This window comes from Tenebrio molitor, chromosome 7 (assembly GCF_963966145.1).
Source record: "Tenebrio molitor chromosome 7, icTenMoli1.1, whole genome shotgun sequence".
In the NCBI taxonomy this organism is placed as follows: Eukaryota; Metazoa; Arthropoda; class Insecta; order Coleoptera; family Tenebrionidae; genus Tenebrio; species Tenebrio molitor.
The window spans coordinates 21,562,921-21,583,613 of record NC_091052.1 but is presented as its reverse complement, the minus strand read 5'-3'; the positions used below and the strand labels follow the sequence as shown (position 1 = coordinate 21,583,613).

Below are 20,693 nucleotides of genomic sequence, written 5' to 3'. Positions count from 1 at the left end.
GGGGGTGTTCTGGATTAACTTCTGAGTGATAATCTGCAGAAAAAAATGTCCAGGCTCCAATGGTTTAAGAGCTAGAGGACGATTAAGTTGGCCAATCAGAATACTGTTTGAAGGGGAGTTGGTTATCAAAAGAGAGCGAGCTTTGGAACAAATGTTACATGGAGGTGGCAAGAACCAATGGTATTGAAATGAATATTTTTAAACTGACATTTCGACACTTTTTAAACGTCAAAAAACGAATATGATTTTTCAGTAGCGTGCCAAAAAAGGCCCAATTTACACACAAACTCGTCAAATAAACTACTAGGTATTTCGTTTTGAATGATTGAAAATTTGGTCAAAATTGTTAGTACGCTGCTGGGTTAAAGGTGATTACCTGATTATCTTGGTAGTTTAGCAACAATAACAATCAAAGGTAAAATGTGCCCGTCAGTCAGAAACGTAACATTACTTTTCTCGATCATTTCTACCGACAAAGCAGTGTGCTTGCACCTACAACTTTATTGTGGAGTTGATGTAACAATGGTTGCTAATGAAGTGAACAAATTCGGACAAATTTTCCCTATTCATAGTCGTTGAAAATCATGTTGAAAATATAATCTATTCCATCTTTAAAAAAACGATAGGTTGCCATGCTTTAATTTTGTTAAATTGGCAGTACTGAGGAAAGTAGTAGTTATATTTCATTTCATTTTGGTTGTAAATCTTTTGTAACTAAATTTGAAGTGCTATGTTGCAAGATGATTCAAACCGTCGTCTGCGCTGATCGTAATAACAAGTCGTGCCAATCGCTCAAAACTCTGCGTCCGGAAAAAAGTCAAAATATCGGTAGATGTCACCACCTCGCGCGTTATGGGAAACTGTAATAGTATTACAGAAATTACAGAAGGAAAAATTTATTCAAATTGTCAAAATTTAAATGTCTAGCTGTTTCTAGCGAATACAAATTGATATCACAAAATGATTTGCATTATTGTCATTGAAGTTCTTATTGTATTTATTATTTTGACAATCAATGACAATTGATACTTATTCGAGTTTCAAACCCTTTTTATATCTAGCTGTTTCTCGCGAACACAAATTAATATTACAAAATGATTTGCACCGATTATGATTGAAGTTCTTATTGTATTTATTGTTATTTTGATAATCAATGACGAATTAACGGTTGACATTTATTCTAGTTATAAACCTTCCGTAGTTATTACAGTTTCCATTCATTCGCGATCCAACTGATCCAAGTGCCTCTGGTGGCCATTTCACATCGAATGGCACGACTTGTTATTATCGGCGCGGACGACGATTCAAACATAAAGTAAATAAAGTTATCTATAAATGTCATTTTGACGTTTTTCCAATTTATTTTAAATTAGACAACACAAAGTAATAATTTAAAGGGTTTACTACAAGTAGGTACTGTTACGTTATAAATTACGCTCCCGAAACTGGGCAACCCTGTTACCGGTTACAAATCCGGAATGTTCAGGGGTATAACGAACAAGTCGTGGCTTCGACTCGGTTTACAATGCGAACCACGAGAAACGCCGACCGAAGCTGAAAAATTGGTGAGAACAGCCCGGAGTACGGGAAATGATACACAATCTTCCAACTAATCGTTTATTCAGATGTCAAACAATGAAAATAATGATATAAATGAAAAAGAAAACAACGAAGCCTGACTAGCCTTAGGGGCGTGTACAAAATTGAATAACCCTAACTCCTCGGAGGGTCCTCCGGGTTAGCGAAGGAGGAAGGCCGACGGATCCTACGTAACGTCGCTATTCGGCTACGCCGCCCGCATAAGCGGAGAGGTCCTCTAAGTCTTTCTTCGCTCAAAAAAAAAAATTGAAGTCAAGATGTTTTTCTTCGTGAAGAACCACGCGCAAAAAAATGTTCGGTGAGCGCGATACACAATTCCTGGCGAGGTCGCTCACGGATTGATAATCGTTCGTGAACACAAAAACCCGACGGACTTGATAAGAAAATTTTTTCTTAAGTTGGTACAATTATTGAAATCACGCGCCTTATGACAAAACTGGAACTTTAACAGTCGAACAAATTATAAATCCTAAACGCGATATACAAATTAAATGAGTTTGATAGAACTATTCACCCGTCGAAATAATGAGTGACAATGGAAATTTGACTATAGTTAAATACAACGCTCAATTAGTTCGACGGAGTGACAAAATACAACCGAAACTTTGGGAAGCCACGGCCTGTGGAAAATGGGGTGTCACCACTGCTCCTGACTTGCTGGAGGGTAGATCCGGTACCTTCCGGTGAGTCCGGGGACTGACAGGACCCGACGAGATCCTGATCCGCAAAAGCGTTCGGTCTGCAACCTTCCGTAGTGAAGTCCGTGATCCGCTTGGCGATGTGGGCGGTGGTACTTAGACGAATCGTCTCCAACGGCCCTCGTGAACTCCACTACGTCGTCTCGTCGGCCCTGCAAATTCACTCGATCACTGTCCCCTTGACTCTCCCCAGACACTGACAACACTCCCGGCAAAAGGTCGTGAAAAATCCCCGTTCTGTCTCTGGTTCCCCCGATTTATAGCTTCCACCCCCTCTGTGCGCAGATTTTTCGGCGGAAGTCCGAGTACGTTTCCGTCGCGATGGATTCTGGAACATTCTAGAAAAATCGCGGCGATTTAAATCGTAACAGTACATAATGCCAAAAGTTGTGTTTGTCGAGACAAAACGTAGTGTGTGGAAGGTCTAGACACATTTTAAACGAGATAGGCCCGATCTAAGTAATGATGCGATTATTAACAGATTGATGGATATCAGGATATCCTCAATGTGAGAACAATGAATTCGATGAAATCCTGAACTGTATAATTAATTTATAGGTGGGAAGATCTGTTATATCTATATACAGGGTGACTGACGAAAAACCTTTGGTGCTGTATCTTGCTTATTTTTTATCCGATTTGAATAAATGACATATCAAATGAAATAATTTTGAAAACACTTCAATACCAACTAAATAAAAAAAATATATTGCGTCCAGTTTCTTTTTTTCAAATAGCACTGTACATTTTTTTTTATTCGGTATTGTAGAGATTTGTCTTCTGAATATAAAAGTGCAAAGAACTATACCCATTCATTAAACAAAAGTCAAGAAATTAAAGAGTAAATGTACAACATTTAAAAATCAAGTGACCAAAATAAACAAGAGAGAAGTTTGTTCTAAATGCTCCAAATGACTAAGTAAGCTCTGAGTATTCATTTGTCGAAACAGTTTGAAATAAAATAAAATTTGTTACACAGTCTAGGACTGGTTTTACAAATCTATGAGGGGCATGATGACCAACTCAATAGACCGGGACCAATGGCTTAACGTGACTTCCGAATCACGAGACAGAATATGGCCTTTTTTTTAATTATTTTAAATTTCGCCCTGGGTCGGAATCGAACCCGCGACCCTCGCGTCCCTGAGCCGAAACGGACTCCCTTAGGCTATATTCTGCCTATATTATAATGTTGCTGTGGAAGAAAATTTCCAAAGACGATTTAGTGTTAACCTGTGGTGTGGCATTTTTGGAGATAGAATGGACTAGTGGGTCCCTTTTTTATTGACAGCAGTCTCAATCAAACAAAATATCATATTATTTATTATCTAACGAAATAAGCAATTTTCTGGATGAGATACCATTCGCAGTGTTAAATAGAGTCGTGTTTCATTAGGACGGCGCCATACCATATAATGCACGCATGAATTTTGTATTTTTAAATCATTTAAATCATTTTGGTGAAAATGGGTCCTCATGGAGCTATTCGATGGCCCGCTAGATCCCCAGATTTGAATCCATTGGATTTCGTTATATTCATTCGAAACTTTCGAGACAATGTTTATTTGACCCCACCAGGTACCCAAAAAGAGTTAAGAAAAAAGATAGTGCGAGTATGTCAGAAAAAAACCCGAAATTTTTTACTGAATGCAAATGTGGGCATTTCTAGAAGGTATCGAGAGTGTCTGCAACAGCATTGAAGAAATTTTGAGCAACTAGAATAGATTTAGTATTGTTTACAAATTTGATTACTTGATTTTTGATTTTCAATTTTTTTCATTTAAAATACATTTTTTGTTTTTCTTTTAATGTAAGAATATTCAGAAGAAGATTCTTTATAAAAACGAATAAAAAAATATATAGTGTAATTTGAAAAAAAAGTTGGCTATCGTCTGTCAAAAAATAGATGTCGAAAAAAATATCGAATAGGATAGTAATGAAGTGTTTTTCGTTAAAGTGTAGATGTCTTTTAAAAAAAGTGATTCCATTTTGGAGAACTTCCGTTTTCTGCTTGTTAAACTAAAGCAAGCGTTCTTGAAACTCATTCAACGACTAAAGCCTCCACCAGATGTTTACATTTTGATTTGTCTTTTTTTTTCAATTGCTATTTTTAATAAAAAATGCTGGGTTCTCTATTAATTTCTTGTAATACAGTTTGAATCGATTCGCAAAAAAGCGGAACATAAGTATGGCAACACTGTGCTTTCAAAATTTTCAAAATTCCTAACAAAACTTTTATTCAGATATACAGGATGAAATCTGTCCGTAGAGGGATATGGAGGGAGCACTCTTCAAAAAAGTGGATACGACCGCGCTTTTCTGTAGACCCGTGGAGGGAGAAAAGACTGGAGATGGCACTAATTCAAATAAGTGTACCGGCCCGCGAAAACTACAGAGTCATAAAAGGTTTCTGAATATAGACGCTAGGCCAATGGCTTCCTTCGCCTTCCTTCCAGGCGCATTGTGCTTCTTTATCTAGCGCATTGTGAACTGGGTCATAAAAGGTTGTTGCACGTGCTTTTAGAGGGTTCGGATTTTTAACATGGGAAGCATAGGAAATGCCATCTCCAGTCTTTTCTCACTCCACGTGTAGACCTAAGGTCTCCAGGATGAGCCGAGCGAAACCGAAGTAAACGTAGATAACTCATCTTTCCAGTGGCGTCCCTTCGACTTTTTTTCTAGGGACAATTTTTGTAGAAATTTTCATTATATCGCAATGCAACTGAAGTAATTAAAATGTTGATTCCAACATTATCATATCATAAATATTTCGTTATATACCATCTTTTACCATATTATTTACGATCATGTTTATACACTCTCGAGACAACTCGAGACACGCCTATGAAGTATCTGATGCCCAACGACCCTCGCCACGAAATTTCACGAAGTACTGGCGGTCATTTTAAAAGGCGTCATAAAAGGTCTCCGCACAGGTCTCGCGACGTGCCGCTGCCTTTACATTGCCAGCATAGGCAGTGCTCCCTCCATATCCCTCTACGAATCTGTCAGATTGTCATGGCCAAGCATCGTTTTTTTAAAGTTGGAATACATTATACAAGGATATATGGTAATTTCCCATCCTTTTGATTTCACCTCCAAAAGTCATTTACGCGGAATTAATTTGTGTCAAGGTCAATGATACTCCACATTTTTTTTCCAAACTTATTTCAGAATCATCCTGTATATGAAATATAACAGATTTCACAACTTGAAAATGCTAGCAAATGTTAGCAAACCCGCGAGGACTGCAGTGACGTCACAAACTGTTCTTGAGAGTCAGGTGGTCAGACCCTGTTCCATTTTCCATTTTGTGTTTCACTCCTATTAAGACTGTTAAAGTCCATATAAAACCTAGGAGACGTAGACGATGCTAGCGCAACCCTAGTGTAGGGCCGAACTAAATAACCGTATTTAGTCGATGATGAATCGACTATTTACGTTGACAGCGGGAAATTTGATTTATTCAAAAAATCAAATTTGTTCGTTTCAAAAATCTTTATTAATCATTGTCAAAAATTGGCTAATCAGTTTCGTTATTATAAAAATGATAAAATAATCCAAAACGACTTTCGTACTTGTCCCGAGCCTCTTCTACCTGCGATGTCGAAGCCTGACTAACTTGTTTGAATTGTTTTTGACCAAAAAGTTCGTATTCGGTAAGTAATACTTTCGAAAAAAAAGTTATTAAAAAAAATGTTATTTTCAGAATTGAAAAAAGGTGGATAGAGGTTTTAGATACTTCTGGAATACTTTCTTCAAAATTACAAAATTCACTCACTTGGCAAGACCACTTTTCAGAAAATTATTCTACAAGTTCTCAAAAAACTAGATTTTATAGGTGTCCCGTGCCATTCCCATCAGTTTTTCGTTCCAAATTCACAGTGTCACAAAATAACAGTTTTTTTAGACAATTCGAAGATTTTAATGACTACGTAAATTACAGAAGTTGTGATTCCTGATCCTGAAGTTATCCCAGAACGTGCACATTCATCAAAATCCTCAGGCAAAGTGTTATAGGTTTTTCAACGTATCAAAATTTGTGAACTCAATCTCAGAGAAAAGATAATCTATTACATGGATCGTTATAAGCGAAAAACAATTTCAAAATTCAAACCTTTATAAGAAAACTCTAAAAATAATGAAATAAAATATTTGGGTAATTGTTTGTCTTTGTTTTTTTTTTTTTTATAAATAAAACCATAATATGAAAATAGGTAAATAAAAACAAAAAAATATGTCCGTATGCAACTAATTATACATTCGATTGCAATAATTGAGGAATATGCAACTTACTACCTATACATCTAGTTCGGCCCTACGTTAGCGCGTCGCTAGTATCGCGCGTCGCTGAAATTTGAATAGATCTAGACAGTCTACTATGTTTAATTGTCTGTGTTTCACTCCACAGACCAATAACGAATTAAGACTGTTAAAGTCTATATAAAACCTAGGAGACGTGGACGATGCTAGCGCAACCCTAGCGTAGGGCCGAACTAAATAACCGTATTTAGTCGATGATGAATCGGCTATTTACGTTGACAGCGGGAAATTTGATTTATTCAAAAAATCAAATTTGTTCGTTTCAAAAATCTTTATTAATCATTGTCAAAAATTTGCTAATCAATTTCGTTATGATAAAAATTATAAAATAATCCAAAACGACTTTCGTACTTGTCCCGAGCCTCTTCTACCTGCGATGTCGAAGCCTGACTAACTTGTTTGAATAGTTTTTGACCAAAAAGTTCGTATTCGGTAAGTAATACTTTCGAAGTTCTCAAAAAACTAGATTTTATAGATGTGCCCCGCCATTCCCATCAATTTTTCGTTCCAAATTTACAGTGTCACAAAATAACAGTTTTTCCAGACAATTCGAAGATTTTAATGACTATGGAAATTACAGAAGTTGTGATTCCTGATCCTGAAGTTGTCCTAGAACGTGCACATTCATCAAAATTCTCAGGCAAAGTGTTATAGGTTTTTCAACGTACCAAAATTTGTGAACTCAATCTCAGAGAAAAGATAATGGATCGTTATAAGCGAAAAACAATTTCAAAATTAAAAACTTTATAAGAAAACTCTAAAAATAATGAAATAAAATGTTTAGATAATTGTTTGTCTTTGTTTTTTTTTTTTATAAATAAAACCATAGTATGAAAAATAGGTTAAAAAAAAACAAAAAAATATGTCCGTATGCAACTAATTATACATTCGATTGCAATAATTGAGGAATATGCAACTTATTATACACCTAGTTCGGCCCTACGTTAGCGCGTCGCTAGTATTACGCGTCGCTGAAATTTGAATAGATCTAGACAGTCTTACTATGTTTAATTGTCTGTGTTTCACTCTTTATAACAGGAGTCGTTTGGAAGAGATTCCACACTTGGCTAATAGTTACCCCTGCATCCACTAGGTGGCTCAGTAATAAAATTTGTGACAGAGAAAATAAAATACTATGTTCTTATTTTATCCACAGTTTATCTATGATTTGTGACATTTTTGTGAATTTCTATTCCACGTTATTCCTTGGATAGTGGTGTGTGGTTATGGTATCGTTGGAATCGCCCGATAAAACGGAAAAGACACAATCATCGAATTTTGAGAAATTGATGGAACCCTGTTGACAAGGTAAGTCGATAAAAACATACAGAGAGAGTTTGGCGCTAATTATACGTGTCTTAGGTTCCAACTTTGAGTTCAAGTTTTAGTTGCAGTCAAGTGACTGTTTAGTTCAAAATACTCATTGCCATCTCGACCTGAATATTCGCATTCTCGTCATCTCGTCTGGTGAGCAGTTCAATCCAGATGTTCAACTGGACCCTTAGAGTGCAACACAGTCCATAACACCAGGTTTAGACCTCAGGAGTGCATCTCTGGATGTGGTTCTGTAAGCCATTCATCCCCATCATCGAGACAAGGTAGGGTAGGACAGATATTTAATTTTGTCAAGGTCTAGAGGAGGTTCTATGTTATTAATGGAAAGACTGTTTACAAAAATGTAATTTATAACCACTTGCAAAAAAGTTGAAATTATGAATTAACCCTTAACTACTAGGCATTCACGATCTTTTTGGGACCGAGTTGGCTATGATTTTTTCTTTTCATGTTGGAATAACTGATACAGTGATGCAACGGATGCAACTCTGTTTTTCTGTCAGTGTCTGTTCGACACTTTGTTACCACGGCATTGCCAGATTTATTGTTTTATTCAATATTGACAGTTTAAAGTGTCTTTATTAACTCCATAACAACCGTCATAAGTAGGCAATGATTCACTAGTGAAATTTTATGGATTTGATTCACTAGTGAATTAATTTTTTTTTCCGTTGACCGCTTGTTAATTTCAATATTAATGAATTCTTTTGTCTAAATTATAGTGTATTAATGGACCTCATTAATACACTATTTTTCATTAATCAACGATTTTGCGATTTTGACGTTTTGATACAGGCAACCAGATATACGCATAAAAAACCAATGAAAAATGAAAATGACTCAATAACTCTAACATCATACATTTTAATACATAATTATTTTTGATTATTCATTACAAAATATTTAATATTACAAATATTTAAAGTTAAGGAAGGAACAGATAAATTGTTTGTGCTGTGAACGTCAGGATTTATATTCAGGTTCAAATCATTTTGGACGTTTTCAAAGTTGTTTGAGGTTATGTTGATGTCACCTGGGGCTTTGGAAGAAGACGCTGTCTCGTTTGTGCAAAATAATTGTTTAGCAATGTTTACTTTGTTCTGGATTGAATCTTCAATGTATGCCTCCGCAACACTGGTTGATTTCCACCCCCCGAGTCTCTTTATTGCTGCAAATTCTGCCCCTGAATCTGACAATATTGAGGCAGAAGATCTGCGGAGGGAATGTCCTGTATATAGCTGTGGCTGATCCAGTTTGAGAAATTGTGCAACTGTACATGGTATTTTGGCAAATGTGTTGATGCCCACAGGATTTGTAGAGCATTTATTGTTTCGATAAAATACAAAGAATCGTGTGTGTTTTGTATGCTGTGGTCTCTGTGTTATACAGGGTGTTTGAAAATTGCTAGTACAAAAAAAAACTGTGGCATCTGGAAGCCCTAAGAAATCCAAGAAACCAATTTTTAATTTTTTAAAACAAAAGGGATAAAGTAACCCTATTCCTGCATATTCTACGCCTCAGGCGGGGCAATATTTTTTAAACCTTGGTAACCAAGCGTGATGATCGTAGTGATAATGAAGGACTATACAACAATATGAAAAATTTATATTTTTTTGCAAGATCTTGGCAACCACAGATTGACAGTTTAAGAACATCAAATTTTTTATTTCGTTATTGCTTAACAACGTGAAGTGTCTTTTTAAAATACCTTAACTCAGTGGTGCACTAACAATTTTAACCCAATTTTTAGTAATTTTTATCTCGAAAACTAGAGGATTTTTATTAGAATTTTCTTTTGCCGATGACTTCAACTCACCATCACCAATTACCAGGTTTTTTTTGTACTAGCAATTTTCAAACAGCCTGTATACAGGTGTTTTCGAAGTTGAGGCGTTCCTTTTAACATGTGATAGTATGCGTTGTTCTAAAGAATTTTAGTCAAAATCACCTTAGTAAAATGTGTACGGCAATGAAGATACAATAAGTTAATTTTTTTGAAACCGGTCCTGCTCAAATTTGCGCTGATTTGTTAGAAATTGGAATTGATAAAAAAAAATCATATGAGCATGGACGTTAATCAAAACTACTGTCAGAGTTGTCATCTAATTACTCGAAATGGCTTTATTATTGGGAAAATAATGAGCTCACAGATATGTTGCAAATGCATGGGCAATGTTATTATCACGTTATCAGAATGCATCTGCAGCGTCCAGAGAGTATTGCAAAGGCGATTTCCGGAAAGACACCATTCTGGGCCAGGTTAGTTATTAATCTAGTACAGCGGAGAAATGGACAGGACCGGACTTAAAATTTTAGAAAACAATAAAAATATACAATCAATTCTCTCCGTTAATACAAACACTTTACTAAGAAGATTTAGGCTAAAATTCTTAAGAATAATGTGTACCTAGTACCTCGTGTTACAAGGAACACGTCAACTTCGAGAACAGCCTGTATTGTCTGATTAATTTTAAGAATGCATTATCCACAACCGTAAAAATTCTTTTCTCCTTTGTTTTTGTTTTTGATCCTGGGATAGTGATTAGAAATTTTGATTTTAGGTCTTCAACATTATTGGTTTGTAACTCCAGAAGTTCATGCTTCCTTAACGCGCCAGCTATTCCAAAAATTAGTGCGACCTATAATATAAAGTGGTTGGCTAACTTTTTTTGCCGGCCATTGTACACATTTTAATTTAAACCCTTTGCTTACCTTGGTCATTAAGAACAAATTATTAGGAGCGTCAAGAATGAATTTTTGCACCTGCTCTTTTTCTAAAACTTTAGATTTTTTTGGAACGTGTCCTTCAGTTTGTCTTTTAATATACATTATCAATTTGTTAAATTTTCCTATGTCGATATTTTTCTTCACATAAAGAGTTGATTTGAGCATTGAGAATTTTGGCCAGAGGCTCGCTATTAAGCCTCTTTGAGCAATATTTAAAAAGTACGCCAGGAAGACAGGCTCCGTGTAATTTGTTATTTGTTGTTCAGTGCACCAGGTTTCAAATTCATTATAGGTTTTTTCGTACAGCTCTCGTACAGAAGGGTTTTCTAGCTCCATAACTTCACTATTTGCAATTCACTTTTTCACAAAGGCGACCTTTTTTGTTATAACTTGCATGTCATATTTTTGAATGGTAACTAGGTTTTTTTTAGCAAACGTGATTTTTACGTGAAATTGAATGTGAATGGAGTTGATGTCTTCTGACACTCTTTGTGGAAAAGAGAATAGAAAGTGTTGAAAAATTTTAAAATAGCCTACCCCGAGGAGAAAAAAAAGATGAAGGTCTTTTATAAGGTGTCTCATCTTTATCGAAAAAAGCTGAAATTGGTTTTGATTTGACTTTAATTTGAAATTTTGTCACAAAAAAAAAATGCGGTCAACGAAAAAATTTTGTAATCAACTCGTTTGTTAATGGGCGATTAATAATCTCAACTATTAAAGGCACCCACTCGCTACGCTCGTTCGTGCTTTAAACAGTTTCGATTATTAATCGCCTTCATTAACAAACTAGTTTATTAAATAACTATTAATTCACTAGTGGATTAAAAAAAGTTTCAATGGAGAACACATATCTTATTATTTGTAAATACATTAACATTCAATTATTCTTTCTCTTTGATGTCTGTAATATAAAACAATTATGTATTATTCCTGACACGGAATCTTGGCCATCACTGACATTTAACTGACAAATATATGTGAACTGGCCTTTATTGATACTCGATAATGCCATTTCCTTGCTTTTTTGATGTCAAAATAAAAACTTCAAAGTGATTTTTAATAATTGTCATTTATTAATGACGCTAATGATTGGTTTACATCATTTTTTATCAAAAAAATGTTGGCCAAGATTCCGTGTCCGGAATAGTACATTACTAAAATTTATACCACATCGACGATGAACGGGCAAATTTATGTCTTAATGGTTGATTTCTATACTTGACACTGCGTTTGACCCAGACGAGCATGCTGCCAAATCCGAGGCCGATTTACTCTGAATAATTGTTGATGATTGGTTAATGATTTTTCTCGAAATTTCAATTTTATTATTGAGAGAATCCTCTATGTATCCTTCCACAACACTATTCGAGCGCCAGCCACCGTGTCTCTTTACAACTGTTACATCTGCCCCAGAGTCTGCCAGTAGAGTTGCACTCGAACGTCTGAAGCTATGGCCCGTAGGTATATTCTTCTGGATTTTGAAGACCAATAAATTGTGCAATTTTTTGGGGAAATTTTGACAAAGTATTCACTCCTACGGGTTGCACCGTGCATTTTTTGTTTCTGTAATTGATGAACAACCGTTTGTGTGAAATATTTTCAGATCGTAACATTTTGTACTTCCAAAAAACGTCAATAGCATGAACAGTGTTATTTCCATTGATGATAGTAAACGTTCTGGGCTTACGAGTCTTCGTGTCCGGAATTTCGACTACAATTACGCTGCCTCTGTCATCAACATGATCAACTAATATGAGTAGTTAAGTGAAGCCGATCCTGGCTCACAAAAGCGCGCGAAAATTTGAAATGTGTGTAGACCTGTAAAAGTGGTGGCCGATCCTGGCTCACTAAAGCGCTCGAAAATGTGAAATGTGTGTAGACCTGTAAAAGTGGTGGCCGTTCCTGGCTCATTCGATTGTGTCAGTGTTTGGATTGTGTTTTGACCTGAAAAATTGTTGTCCGTTTTTGGCTCACTTCTCGCGAGCCTGTAAAATGAAGGGTCGTTCGCGGCGCACGATGTTTGATTTCATGTTGTGAAATGTAAAGTCGAAGCGGGGTGAAATGTAAGGATTTGGTGTGGAATAAAATTAAAGCAGAATTTGTATGCGAAATATTATGTATTATAGAATGTGTGTGTACAGTTTATTGTAGTAATATATGGTGTGAATAGTAGATATTGTAGTAGTTCTATGTGATATTGTTTTCATCGATCCAGGTCTTGTGACTTTCATCGAAGCCTAACCACTTGACGTAGAGCTTCTTTCCTTTCTTCTTCAAAACTTTTTCGACTAAATAGACGTCAGGATGCTTCACTTTTTGCAACTTCATTTCATAGAATCCACCTAAAATATCTTTTCCGTTCATATCCTTTAGCAGATAAGTAGTTGGGTTGGTTAATTTAACTTTCCTTATGAGAAAAATTTCATTTGACCAGTTCGGGGTGTATCCCTTGTCGAATACTTCCCTATCTTTGCTGATTCGAACATGATCTCCAACTGCATATTTGTTATTTTTACATGTGTATAAATCGACTTTAAAATTAATTTTTCATTTCTCTTATTTATCATTGATGGTTTGGTTTTGATTGTTCTGTGATAACTGTTGTTATATTGTTTTGTAATATCAGGTAGTAATTTTAACCATTTATAATTACCCTGCAAACTAAATTGTTTCCACATTAAGTTTTTTAGGGTGCGGTTAACGCGTTCAACAATGGATGCTTTTTTTGTACTGAATGTACTGATTCATTTTATATTTCTTCATCAATGCTTTAAACATACTGTTATAAAATTCAGATCCTTTATCAGTTTGCAAATGTTTTGGTAAATCTATAATTTGCGATAGAACTTTTTCCATTGCTTCTGTTACATGTTTCGAATCTTTTGCTTTGACAGGAACAGTCCATGTATACTTTGAAAAGCAGTCAATTACTACAAGTATATATTTAAATTGTTTATTTTGCTTGGCATACGGAATCATTTCAACAAGATCAGCTTGCAGTGTTTCATTAATACTTTTTATAATAACACGACGTCTTTTAAAATTGATTCTTGCAGGCTTATGTAATTCTGTAACTAAATCTTTTTTAATCGAAGTTTGCTTTGGTGGAACCATTCTGATGTCTTATTCGATTATGTTAGCTTCACGCAACTCCTCAATAACAGAAACAATTTCGTTAGAGTGACCTGTATGACCTGCTGACTGAGATGCGACTAATAATTTCAATCTATTAACTAACTCATCACAATCGACAATTCAACGCCTACTTCGACGTCAAATTTAAAAAACACCCCTTATATACGAGTACATCACCCTTAACACTTGTAGGTGTTCACCCTATACGAATGTTTGCGATGATTTACGAACCTTCAACCAATCCCAACAAAAGAAGGAGTGATAAAAGTTACTGAGTAAGCTCACCCTAGGAAAATCTTAACTTACTGAGGAACCATACAATGTAGGAAAAAATTATATATAACGAAAAAGGTTTCTATTTCGAGGGTGAATCGGATGACGCAAAAAAAAAATTGCTCTTTTTTCGGAGACATTTACTTTTATGAAAAGTCAATTATCTTGGGAACCATACACATTAGGAAAATTCAATATACTACAATAAAAATTCCTTTTTCGAGGTTGAAGCCGAGGGCATATAAAAAAGAAAATTTCTCCCTCTTATTTCAGGAGAAATGTCACTTTTACGAAAACTCAGTTATCTTTGGAACCATACACATTAAGAAAATTTGCTTCGACAGTTAAGGTTTTTTTTTCAGGGAGAATCCGAGGGTGCAAAAAAATAAGATTTTTTTTTGAAAAAATTTAAAATGTCATTATCTCGGAAACGGTAGGTCCAATCGAATTTTGAACTATGACGGAAAATGTGCGCCTTCAAAAAGTGCATCGGATGACATGAGTCGAAATGCGCTATCGCGATTTGCGAAGCAATTTTGCCACCATTTTTCACTAAGTTTTAAACGGTAAAGAAAATAATTAATTTTTTTCATCCCCTTAAATTTCTCAGATCGAGGGATGAAGTTTGATATGTAACTCGGGGTAGCTAGGATCACTTTGAAAAACCTACCCCTAACTTATTTTCAGAGAAAAAAATCTGAAAAAAATTCCACATATAGGAATCGAAACGCCGAATGGAGCGGTGTAATTTGACGGATATCCAACAGACGAAAGACAGGTTTCCGGAGATTAAAATCTCAGATTTTGAACCTGTCAAAGTGGGAAAGAGCAAAATAGAATGTTACCTGCACAGACTTTCCGCAGCCGAAAGCAACATTCAAGAAATTTTGGGCATCGAAAGTAAGAATTCATCTTCATTTCCGCCCGACCAAAAACTGAGGGAAAAAAGATTTGGGCATCCCCTGTACGGAGATATATGTCGCAAGGTCGAATTCTGACCCTCCCCTCTTCACATGTTGCGGGGTTTTTGGTCAAATGGGACTCAAATCGTCAAGTTTTTTTTATCGAACTAATACTAATACTAATTACTAATTGGGGAAGGTGTAAATTTATTAGAAATCAAATATGGATAATATTCCTTTATTCACCAAACATACAGGGTTATTCTAAATGATTGTAGTCGAAGTAGGCGTGAAAACTGAATGTAAAATTTATGGTTGCCGCTCCACATAAAAAAACATCAAAATGATGTGAATAAGTGTGTACACACCGTTCACACACGGGAGTTAAATTAGGTGCAAAACAACTCATTATTTCTGGATTCAATCGTTAATTTAACAAAAATAAATAAAAACCTCATCACAGCACGTTTCACCTAAAAAATGACAGTGACAGCGACAAAACTGACAGTTCACATGAAAGCGGCAAAAATATAATAACATGGGCATGGCCTACTTCGACTACAATCAATAACAATAACCCTGTATTATACTACATACTAAAAACTATTCCTATAATGATTATGCGACACATATGTAGTGTAGTCATCCATGTCCCACGAGTCGTCTTCTACCTCAGTTTGCGGTTGAGATTGTTGTTGTTTTGTAGGGTAGTCATCCTTGTCCCAAGATTCCTCTTGTACATCAGATTGTTGTTGCTGTGTAGGATAGTCATCCTTGTCCCAAGATTCCTCTTGTACCTCAGATTGTTGTTGCTGCGTAGGATAATCATCCTTGTCCCAAGATTCCTCTTGTACCTCAGATTGTTGTTGCTGTGTAGGATAGTCATCCTTGTTCCACGACTCTTCTTCTACCTCCGACTGCAGTTGGGATTGTTGTTGTTGTTGTTGTTGTTGTCTCCCATATGTTCTTTTTTTGGGAACGTAACTAAGTGGGATAATTGTCGTTGTCCCACGACTCCTCTGCAACATCAGTTTGTTGTGGATGCCATAGGTCTTGTTGGGGTTTTTGTTGTTGGAGCCGTTGCTGATGTTATTGCGCCAATTTCTTGTCCAGTTTAATATCCAGGTCTCTGGTATACTCCATAGGATGGCACTTCCACATGTGCTTATTCATTCGCCCAAACAAGCACATGTGAAATTTATTGTACGGGCACTGCACCACTTGTTCTTCGTAATCACACATTTTTGTAGGGATGTATGTTATGTTAGATGATTGATGAATAAGAGTGACTTCTGTAAAGCTTTTATTATTATATAGGAATTTAATTTTCCCCACCACATTATCCCTTCTACTTTTTGTCTCCAAAAAGTGGGAGGGAGAAGAATCTATCCCCACCTTTCTTTCAAAAAAATTGCCCTCTCCGCTGTCGCATGAAAGAAGGGTCTTTTGCAACGTATGCATTATTTTTCTTATTTATACTTTGCATTTATTTTTCAATCCAGTTTTTCTTAACAAAATGCCCAAGAACAATAATTTTTCGTTAAAAAAACAGTGCGAATCGAGAGTGAATATAATTGATGTAACGGTTGTTCCTCCGGTAAGATCTGTTTATATTTATTTCTTTCGTTTGCAATAATGACAAAATTTTATATCCATTCTGTAGCCTTCCACATCAAACGCCGCATCAACAACTTCCTCAGAGAAGATGAATTTGGAGCTGTCGCCCTCACTTCTGAGTGAGGATGTAAGTGTGAATTTATCTTTTTTTCTATAATTTTTAAGTTTATCTAATAATTTTTTTGTGAAAATTTCTGATTTCCTTCGGTGGATTCTGTGAGCTGCTGTCACCTGCTCACACAATTCTCGATGTGAGTGACAACGATAATGACTTCGAGGTGAAGCCGGGAACACCATCATCATCGTTACTCAAACCACAACGTCCAGCATCTGGAAAAGGCGTTGGAAGAGGAAAGATTTGGACGGACGTCAAAAAACATTACAAAGGGGCGAGAGATAGTGATAGTGATAGTGACATAAAAATCGTCAAGGAACACTGGCAGAGACAGTTGGTGCGGAGTTATAAAAGAAAATTAACGGATGGAGACAAATAAGTGAGAAATTAGATATTAGTTTAGAATAAGTAAGTAATTTGTGTAGTGCTTCAATTTTAAATTAAAATAAGATAGCATAGTATTTTAATTTTGTATTATTTTTATTATTACATATTATGTTTTATTTTTTGTAAATAAATCCAAATATTCCAAACTTACATGGTTTGATTTCTATTTTCAGCAAGCTTTACATAACATGAATCGATGTCTTTTGGTATCGTGCACACAAAAATACTTCACAATTTAATATTATTGCAGCAAGTGCATCTATAGAGTTTACATTTTTATCTCAAACAATTTTTTTTCAAACACTGGTTTTAAATCACTTCTATTCTTGCAATTCTTCTTCCAAACCACATTCGATTTCTTGCATAAATTTCCCAATCAGATTTACGACATTCATCTTTATAGTTTAAACAATATACGGTAACAGCCTTGTTAAATCGCACTTGTTTCTTTATTAATCATTACCTTCTCAACGGATATAGCGGTTTATTGTACACCCAAATTTGAATGAGCATACTCACACAATATTTCTTTTCAATATGAAAATGGATTGTTCCCAACCGAACAATTTATAATATAATAATTAAAATAGACTACAATTTTTAAAGTCACTTTTATGTGACATTTTTATTTTTTTTTCTTGATCATTCTTTATTTTTTATGTTATAGTGTGATGGAAAATATTTTCCTCCTTGACTTTTGATTAAATCATGCATGCTAAAGCAATGCATCGAACGATCGAACTCCCTCTATGTCAGTTTCTCCTCTACACTTCGGACATGTAAATTTCACAATCACAGGCATGTTGTTTCTATGACAAAGCGATCATTATTAAAACACTTAAATCACATTTTATACTTTTATCTAATCCCGTGGGATAAATGACACTTATCCCACTCATTTGAGTGGAATAAGGAACTTCATTACAGGACGCATTTCATTACTCCACTCAGTGGGATAAGTGAGCTTCATTACCCCACTCAGTGGGATAAGTAAGTCATTATTCCACTGAGTGGTGTAATGAAACAGGCGGAAATAAATAAGATTTACCTTTTTCTTTTTAATTCGGAGCGGTCTTAGATAAAATTTTGTACATAACACGTGGGCTAAAGCATATTACAGGAAACTCGTGTGATTACAGATGAACTCGGGCTAACGCCCTCGTCATCTGCAATCTTCACACTCGAATCCTGTAATATTGCTTTTATCCCACTAATTGTGTAAATAACTATTATTCATACACAAAATGATACATAAATGAAGATCATCTTACATTATCTTAAACATTTATTCATTAGTTTAATTTTAAATTTTCCATGGTTTTTCTCAATAGTAATACAACGAGTGGGTACGAAATTGCCGGAAATTTTCGATCTCAGATACGAGTATTTGTTTCGGCGACAATTTTCACGAGTGAGCGAAGCGAACATGTGAAAATTATCTTAAGGGCCCGTACAGACTAGGCGAACCGAGCATGTAATGTAACATGTAATGTAATGCTCGTCGCAAAATTGGTGCCACGAACAGCCGACGAACCGAGCACGCAACGAACAGCTATACTCTGTCCACTGATGATAGATTGCACGCTTTTTTACAGACACAGAGACGAGTGTCTACACTTTATAACATTTGCTATATCATTAATACTCGAAGAATAAATAATTCCAACAACAGTTTATAACAATTATTGAAAATACCTGTACTGAAACTTCATTTAGAGTCACAGCTGTAATTCTGTAAACAACATCATAGGCATAGGATAACTACTGGCGGGATGGAGAGTTTTGTATGTTTCAGTGCGTTATGTTTTTAAGTGATTTTTTTTATAATCGTCTCAGTTCAGTTCGATAGTTCCGAGGTTGCGTGTCATTACAGGGTCGCTAAAAAGTATGGATTCAGCTAAATATTTTCAGAACGGTTTAGCAGAGCTCATTGAAATTTGGCACACAGCTAGAAGTGTTTAAATTTTATCATTTGATAGTTTTTTAATTTTTTTAACGTCATTTATTTTAAAGATGCAAGGCTAATTTGTTTTTTTTTTTAATGGCACGGGGGACTTAAATGTAATATTTTTGAAAAGAGTATTTTTTGTGAATTCAGTGATGTAACACATGCTCACATCGCCGCCATTTTGAAAATTTTTTTTGCTTAAAAATTATGTATTTCGGGTTTAAACTTTTTATCTTTTATGTATCTGTTTCAGTTAAATGTCTTACTTCTACACTTATTATTTACTTTTATTAATTTTTTGGCCAAAGTGCAGGCGGCAAAGAATTAACAATGGCTAAAAAAACATTCCAAAGGTCAAATTTTTTCAAATTTTTAATTAGATAATTTTTTTATAAAGTTTCGAGTAAATTGAGATATGCATGTGCTACATCACTGGATTCACAAAAAAATATTCTTTTTAACGGTGTTAAATTTGACCTCTCGTCCCATTTAAAAAAAATCAAGTTGGCTTTGTATCTTCAAAATAAAAGATGTTATAAAATTGAAAAAAATATCAGCCTATAGAATTTAAACACTTCTAGCTGTGTGCCAAATTTCAACGAGCTCTGCTAAACCATTTTGAAAATATTTAGCTGTATCGATACTTTTTGGCGACCTGTATGTGATAACGAGTGATAACGAAAAACCGTTAGCTTTAATTCTGTGTAGTGATGCAGTAAGAATTATGTGGAATCTGATGAAAAAAGAGAAAAAGGCTCGACGAACTTTATAAAGATTTAAAGTTCCAACATATTAGCGGACAGCATAACATTTTTAATAGAATGTCTCCCACAGACGGTGAGAATTTACTAACCAAAATAGGACCCAAAAATCTCCAAAAAGAATACGCGTTTTCGATGTGCAATCTCAATTTAAGGCAGGTAAGTATTAACGCAAATATTGTTAGTTCAGAAGTTTGTTTAACGAATTAAAAGTACCGAGCGATCATTTAAAAAATAAATCGAGTTTGCTTTGGAGCCTATGCTATAGCATGGGTTGCCATAGGTAACACGCCGACTCGATTTATTTTTTAATTGATCGCACCGTAGCTACAACAATGAAGAAAATGAAGAATTTTTTTTTTCTTTACCATTTTACAGGTAAACTTTTGTAATGACAATTTGTCAGTAGAAAATGTTTTTGCACCACCGGTCATTTTCACGTGTTTACCGATTTCATTTCATGAACATGTTTACTTATCAAAAGACGGTAAGTAATCAAAGAAGAAATTATTGTTTAGATTCGGCATCGGGTGCAGAGCAATGGGTCATAAACTAGTATGAAAAATGTAAAAAATGCCTTCTTTGGAAAAATCAAACAATTTAATAAATTAAAAAGAAAATTTTATCTATTTATTAATATGTAGTTCCGATGATGCAAAAATATTATTAAGCATCACGGGTGCTTGTCCGTCAGAATAACTGAATGCCCATTTTGGGGCCGATTTCTAATTTTACCTGAAAAGGTAGGAGCGAAGTTGCTGTTGATTATAACATTTACTCATTAATTTGTTAGGCTGTCTTACAAATATGGTGATCCATATATTTTATTAAATACATACCATAAGTTACTACACTCTTTAAATAAATTACAAG

The 20,693-nt window shown here is 35.1% G+C and overlaps 2 protein-coding genes across 9 annotated transcripts in view; both read left to right on the top strand.

Annotated features, from left to right (window-relative positions):
* LOC138135356 (zinc finger protein draculin-like) overlaps window positions 1-20,693 on the top strand; it is a 218,590-nt gene that overhangs the window by 11,464 nt on the left and 186,433 nt on the right. The window lies entirely within an intron of this gene.
* LOC138135355 (zinc finger protein draculin-like) overlaps window positions 7,716-20,693 on the top strand; it is a 49,803-nt gene continuing 36,825 nt past the window's right edge. For both annotated transcript variants that reach the window (XM_069054064.1, XM_069054065.1), the window contains exons 1-2: window positions 7,716-7,928; window positions 7,983-8,218. The gene's annotated coding sequence lies outside the window, so the exon portion shown is untranslated. The remainder of the gene's footprint in view (window positions 7,929-7,982; window positions 8,219-20,693) is intronic.